This window comes from Rhinolophus ferrumequinum, chromosome 12, assembly GCF_004115265.2.
Source record: "Rhinolophus ferrumequinum isolate MPI-CBG mRhiFer1 chromosome 12, mRhiFer1_v1.p, whole genome shotgun sequence".
Lineage (NCBI taxonomy): Eukaryota > Metazoa > Chordata > Mammalia > Chiroptera > Rhinolophidae > Rhinolophus > Rhinolophus ferrumequinum.
The window spans coordinates 27818916-27826044 of NC_046295.1; the positions used below are offsets into that span (position 1 = coordinate 27818916).

Sequence of the window (7129 nt, forward strand, 5' to 3'; positions counted from 1 at the left end):
GGTTAATTTTGTTTTATACAATGGAACTTTATTATGTTCTGCTCTTTTCACCTAAAATTGTGAAATACGCTTAGTAGTCCCATGCCATTAAATTGTCTTTGAAAACACAGTTACAAATAAAAGCATACTATTCCCTTATCTGTGAGAACAACTCAGTTTCTCTAATCTATTATACAACATTTAGCTTGTTTCCTTTTGGGGAGAATGAGGCTAATATAAATAGTAGTGAAATGGATTATCAGAGCACATAACTGTTTGTAAACATCTGTTGATATATCATTTTGAGAGATTCTCAGAAGTGAAATAAATGGGTGAAAGGGAGCAAGTATTTTTAAGACTGTGATACATGCTGGCAAATTGCTTTCCAATTTATACTACAACCAGTAATGAGTGAAGTTGGCAGTTTCCTCACACCTGCTTCTTCCTATCAAAACAAAACATAACACAGAAGGCTTGCTTTATTAAAAGGTATTATTTCCTTTTTGTAGACAAGTACCCTCGACGACAGATATAGGCCAACATGTTCTCAGTAATTAAAATCAGGTCTCTATCTTCAGGTCAGGAGAGGATCAATTTGAGAGTGCATTTGGAGAGACAGGAAAGGGAAGCTGTTTCCAAGGATACACAACCTCTTGAAACCTAGGAACACCATGACAGCTTCAGTTATACAAGAATCCTATGAAAGAGACAGATAAATATTAAATGGAAAGTGGAAGGACATTGAAGATAAAATTTACCTCTGTCACATGGCTGGGTACAGCTGTACTCGAACTTTGGAAATTACCAATTGTATTAATGTCTTAGGTCTGGCATAACAGAATAACACAGACGGGGGGCTTAAACAACAGGGAAAAAAAGTGGTTCTCATGATTGTGGAGGCTAGATTTCAAAGATTAAGGTGTCTACAGGATTAGTTTTTTTTGAGGGCCCCTCTCCTTGGCTTGTTGATGGCTATCTTCTCTTTGAATCTTCATATTGTCTCTCCTCTGTGTGTCTTCATGTCCTAAACTATACAAGGACACCAGTTAGGATTAGGGGCCATCCTAATGACCTCATTTTAAACCTAATGACCCTTTTAAAGACATTTTCTCCAAATACAGTCACATTGTGAAGTATTAGGGGCTAGAATTTCAACATATTAATTTTGAGGGGATGGAATTCATCCCATGACATTAATATATTAAAATTTCTTGTTTCTCCTTAAACTATAATATATAGTATGCTGTTCATGATGCTTACCTATTTGTTTGGTAATTATTATGGCATCATTACTGTCTTTTATGAGGGAAAAAATATGTGGCACACCGTGATCGTTCTGAATTTGTTTTGAATCTTTATGTTCACAGCACATCTGGTTTTATAACAAGCAGATACAAAAAATAGATTCTAATAGCTATATTTGATCTCTTAAGTTTAGTTTGCATACTATATATAGCATTCCTGTTTGAGTACAGTCTACCTATTGAACTTGCTCCTGAAATTGGGTCACACATCGGTAGGGAAATGAAAACGGAGTGAAAATTTCCTCCAAGATAGGTTAAAAAAGTTAAGGTGCTTTAAGGACTTCAAATTTAAATAAGATGATGTGGGGTGACTGCTACTACCCTTAGGATCTTGTGACAGCTGTGACAGGGGAAAAAAATGATGTAGCCTGGAGAGAGGCTTCCATGATAAGTTCTATGGCTTATGCTTACAAAGTTGACATAGGTGACACGATTACTTCCATTTCAGTTAGAAATGGACGCATCCAATTTTGGCCATTAAAGATATAGAGTTATGATATATTTCACAATATGAATAAGGTATAGAAAATAAAATTTAAAAATGCAGGTTCTAAATACATGCACTACTCGTGTAAATGTATAAAAATTTACTTGGTTTTTAAAGAAATAAAGATAAGAAATGATATAAAATATTGATATTAATGTATGTGGAGATTATATAGATATACTATATAGTCACTTAATACACAAAAAGTTAATTAATGTGGGAGATAAAACAAAATCTTGACCAACTCTAAGGTATTCACGTTGTGCATAAGGGGCATAAATCATGTGGTACTCATTTAATTTATTTTAAAGTAAAATAGTAATTTGGCTGTGCTGAGATGATTGTTGACTTAGGTCTACTTCTTGTACTCAAATAAAAACCTCTTGTACTCAAAACATGGGGAGGATGTGTAGGTCCTATGGCATTGCATAGCTATGCATACTTGACCGTATCCAAGTTTGCTCTGAATAAAGTCCTCTCTTTTGTTTTTTTGTTTTTTAAATTTATTGGGGTGACAATTGTTAGTAAAATTACATAAATATCAGGTGTACAATTCTGTACCACATCATCTATAAATCCCACCGTGCGTTCACCACCCAGAGTCAGTTCTCCTTCCATCACCATATACCCGATCCCCCCCACCCTCATCTCCCACCCCCCAACCCCCTTACCCTCTGGCAACCACTAAATTACGTTCCCCAGATTAATTTTCAAACCCCGTGTCCATCCTGTGGTCACCGACTGCCCCTCTCTTTTGAATCACAGCAGTAACAATATAAATGACACTCTCCAATCCTTTCTGGCTTCCCTTCACCAATACATTTTTTTTTTTTTTTTTTTTTTTTTTAGCGTTGAAACCCATCTGTACTTAATAAAAGGTTTTAAATAATTCATTTTCCTCCAGATTTTTGGCCTTTTCAGAGAAGATCCTTGAAGGAAATCAAATTGAAATGTGGTATGTTTTTCAGGTTGTCAATCCCACTTAATCGAAATCAAGGAAACATTTATACTTTATAGATTGAATACTTCGAGCAGCGTGATACTAAGGAGATATTCTCAAATGAACAAAATGAGAAGAGTGCAGAGTTACACTTTAGTTTATATTACATAGGAACAATTATACTATTTTCAAGGATTAGTTTTAGTTCAAGTCACTGTATATATTGTTATTTTTATGCAAATACTTAATAGACATGTATTAAGTTGAAGTTGGTCAGTTGTTATTTTGATGTAAACAAAAGATAAAATAGTAATATTAAAAAAATTTTTTCCCAAAAAGTTATTTTGGGTATTATCTATTGAATTGTGATGACTTGTCAAATTTCTAATAATAACAAGGCAAATAAAGTCATTTAATATAATTATTTTAAACAGGATGATGTCTGGCTTTTAATGTAGTGCTCTTTAAAAGAATAAAACTGAAAAAAAAAAGATAATTGACTACACCGTTTTCTGACATTGAAAAACATTTAAGAAAATGATTGGGATTACAATTACCTATAGGGTTCAGATTGATATAGTGTAAAAAGCTTGGTAACTAGTATCTGACGAACCTGAGTTTAACACATAGCTACATTCAGTATTAGAGGGGCAATGTTTAAGTAGGTTACTAGCAACTAAAATGTCCTCTGTCAGGCCCCTTGACCAAGGTGAGTTCTCATTTTCCTGAAATAAATGATGTAATATCAAAATTTAGGAGAGTTTGTGAAGAGCTGAAGTAGGAGGATCCCACCTGCTGTGCTAAATCAGATAGGGTTTCTCAACCTTATTACACAATTGATATTTGGGGCTGGATAATTCTTCCTTGTGGGGGATGGGGTCCTGTGAATTGTAGGATGTTTAGCAGTATCCCTGGCCTCTGCCCATTAGATGTCAGTTGCACCCTACCCCCAGCTGTGACGATCAAAAATGTCTGCAGAAATTGCTTCATATCCCCATTGGGGTGTGTGTGTGGGGGGGAGGGTGGAGTGAGAGGCAGATAGAGGGGGCAATTGTCTGGGTAGAAGATCTTTGAATTAAAACAATGAAATGATGTGGACAGATCACCATCCCCGCTTCACCACCACCATTGGTTTGACATTTAGTGCTTTCCTTATTGAGGTTACAAGTGTTTTATTGGTTTCTTTTTCTTCTTTCTTTTGTTGTTTGATATATATATATATATATAATTTAAATAGTAATGATGATGATGATGATGATGATGATAAGTTGTTCATTTTCTCTCCTCAAGTCTTTCTTCCTTCTAATTCTAGCCTATACTCTGTTCAATGAAACCAATTTTTAAAAATAAGTATATTTTCTCCTTCCTTTCTTCCTACAACTTTTCTCATTGTAAGGGTATATGGTTTCATCAGAAAAGTCAAAGCAAGCATGCTTAATCCTCTGTTTAAAGCCCTGATTATTCCTAATGCTTCAAGAAATGGATAGTTTAGAATCTGGAGATATTCTGTTTTCTCTGTAAGTCCAAATCTGGCTTTGTTGATACCATATCTTTCTGTGGTAAATTCATTACAGTCTGGCACTAATGGTGACTATCCAGAGTTGTTTACTTACTCTTCACTACATACTTCTACTCCCTTGGATATTAGACAATTGAATTGTTGCTCAATCTGTAGAAAACTTTAAGTGCCTGCCTGTCATTTAAGGAGATTTTCTGTTCTGTAGTCATGCCAGACCACAAGTAAAACACAGAATACAGAATTATAGCTATTAAATACCATCTAAAATGCCTCATTCTAAAAAAATAAATATGGAAAAACCCTGCCACTTTTACGTTGATTTCTCTAATGATTCTTTCATGAATAAGATGTGCCATCCATACTTGTGTTTCTCAGTTATGCCATAATTATAATTATGTGAATATAAAAGTAAGAAGAAATTTAAACTAAGGTTTCCACACTGAGAGATGAATAGTAAAAATATCAAAATGTTTTAAATATCCAAATTGTTTAATATTTTTTGAAGCATTATTTTTATTTTTCAAATGTTTTATAGTTTTTAATAGCTAACATTTATTGACCACTTACTATGTCTCAGGAAGTGTTCTAAGGAATTCATGGGAATTAACTCATTCAATCTTTACAACAACTTCATTGTAAGCGAAAAACTGAGGCTCAGAGAGTGTTACGTAAATGATCTGAAGTCTGCATTGGCTAGTAATCCAGGGACCAACATTCAAATCCAGGAAGTATGAAATTCTAGTTTTGGCCATAAAATAAAGAATTGATAAATATGTGTATATGTTTGTAAACAAAATCCTGTCGTTAAACATTCTCTTATATAGACTCCTTAAGTCAGTGTGTGTGTGTGTGTGTGTGTGTGTGCAGCTGTACGCACACTTCTGCACATGTTTCTGCTCTGCTTGAATAATGGCTGACAGAACATTCTGGGCCAGCCAAAGGCTTGGTTTTCTCCCATTGCCTAGGAACACTCAAGGCATGCCTTTAGAACAATGGGAATCCCCTAATTCATAATTTGTATCCAGTTTACTTGAGTATCCACTCAGGTGACTTCTTGAGCTAAAATTCTTTTAGTTTCAGAACTTTAAATATGGAAGACACGTTTATTTTTATTTAAACTTGATGGGTGCTATTTACCATTCATGGTAAAACTTCTATCCCAAAATATTAGTGGAGATCACAAAGGAAGTTTATTGTTTTTCATTCTTACAGACAACTGGGAATTTCAGTCAGATGGGATGCCAAAAAAATATGAACAAAGTGATTGGTCTTCTTTCATTCTACATTTAATTGAAGTTTTTTGTTGTTGTTGTTGCTGTTGTTTATACTTAGCATTATCACATTTGCAATGAGAGATTTTGGATTTAGAGCTAAGCTTTTATGTAGGTGGGTCTCTGAACATATTTGGAAATGTGGCACGGCATCTGAGAGAATAATACAACAGAAAGAAATGATAGAAATATCGAGCTTTTAGTGAAGCAATACATGATTATTTTTCCTCTATTGAGTTTTAAAGTACTGAAGTGTATTTAAGCATGTCTAAATCTATTATTTGCACATACGTTCCAATTTCTGTGCCTGAAAATTTGAAACATTCTTGCTATGGACATGATTCGCTGTTTACTTTAATTGGTGCTCCACTGCCACTTTTTGATGAACAAATATTATGAGGTTTTTATCATCATAAAATCTATTTAACCTGCTTCTTTATCTTCCTGTTTTGAACCTAATAATCCATGTAATATTTTTGAAAAGTGATGTCTGAGTTTTTGCCTAAAATTGACCTTTGTACATCAGGAACCAAATCTGTTTCTATATTTCTTACTTGGGAGAAAAGTTTATTTTAAGACATAAAGTAACAGAGCTCCTTTGGAGGTTCAGATTGAGAAGTATGTCAGAATATTTTCTCATATCCCTTTTTCTTAATAAACTTTAGCAAAACAGACAAATGATAGAACATCTTTTTTAAATCAATGGGCAGATACACATTATGAGCAATGATTGAGGTTTAAACCAAATTGGTCTTTAAATTTTACATATTGATAGTTTTCAACGTGTTTGTGACACTAAGTATATTAATAAGAATATATGTGTGTCTTTTTACATTAGGTTTCTGTCCTGAGACCACAGCAGGATGTGCCTTGCTCAAAGGTAAGTACATTTTAAATATATTTCAAATTTTCTCCATGAGTAAACTGTACAAATGTTGTGATAATAATTACATTACTTGCACATGCTTAGACATATGGAATTATAGTACTTATTCATGTATATGATATACACTCTTTCATCTTGCAAAATATGACACTAGTGAGAAAACATCAGAATTGGAGATCCGATTATCAAATATATATCATTGCTTGGTCAACAGAGCCTTAATCCCCACAACCTGTATTCAAAGAACTGTTATCATGAATGCCCTTGAAAGTAAAATAATGGAACTACCTATTCAAAGGTTGATGGGAGGTGTTTAGCGTAGTGGTTCGTGATGCAGATGAGTGAATTATTGAAATAGGATATCTGTGAGTTAAATTATCAGTCAGGAATTACCTAGGTGTGTCTAGGTTTTGGGAAAACCAAATAGTGAAATTAGTTTAAAGTGATAAATCAATTGGAAAAGCAGAAGCAAAGAGGAAAATAAACACACACCAATCAGTAAGAAATATATAAATGCACTACCTGAAAGCTAAAGGGGGATGGCACAGGGCCAATACCACGATGCCTACGATTTCAAAATGGAATGCTATTGTCGAAGAAAAGTGTGAACAAAGATCATTAAAAAGATCATGATTTGTAGGAACATTGAATTCTAAGACGGAACTGGAAAGAAAACATATCTTCTAAATAAGAAGTACATACTGGGGACTCTAAGAGAAAAGACCAAAGGAATTAAGATTCGT

At 34.0% G+C, this 7129-nt stretch overlaps 1 long non-coding RNA gene across 1 annotated transcript in view; it reads left to right on the plus strand.

Annotated features, from left to right (window-relative positions):
- LOC117031726 (uncharacterized) overlaps positions 1–6381 on the plus strand; it is a 751648-nt gene extending 745267 nt beyond the window's left edge. Inside the window, exon 5 of the long non-coding RNA XR_004424604.1 lies at positions 6339–6381. This is a non-coding gene — a long non-coding RNA (uncharacterized LOC117031726). The remainder of the gene's footprint in view (positions 1–6338) is intronic.
- Positions 6382–7129: the final 748 nt, after the last annotated feature.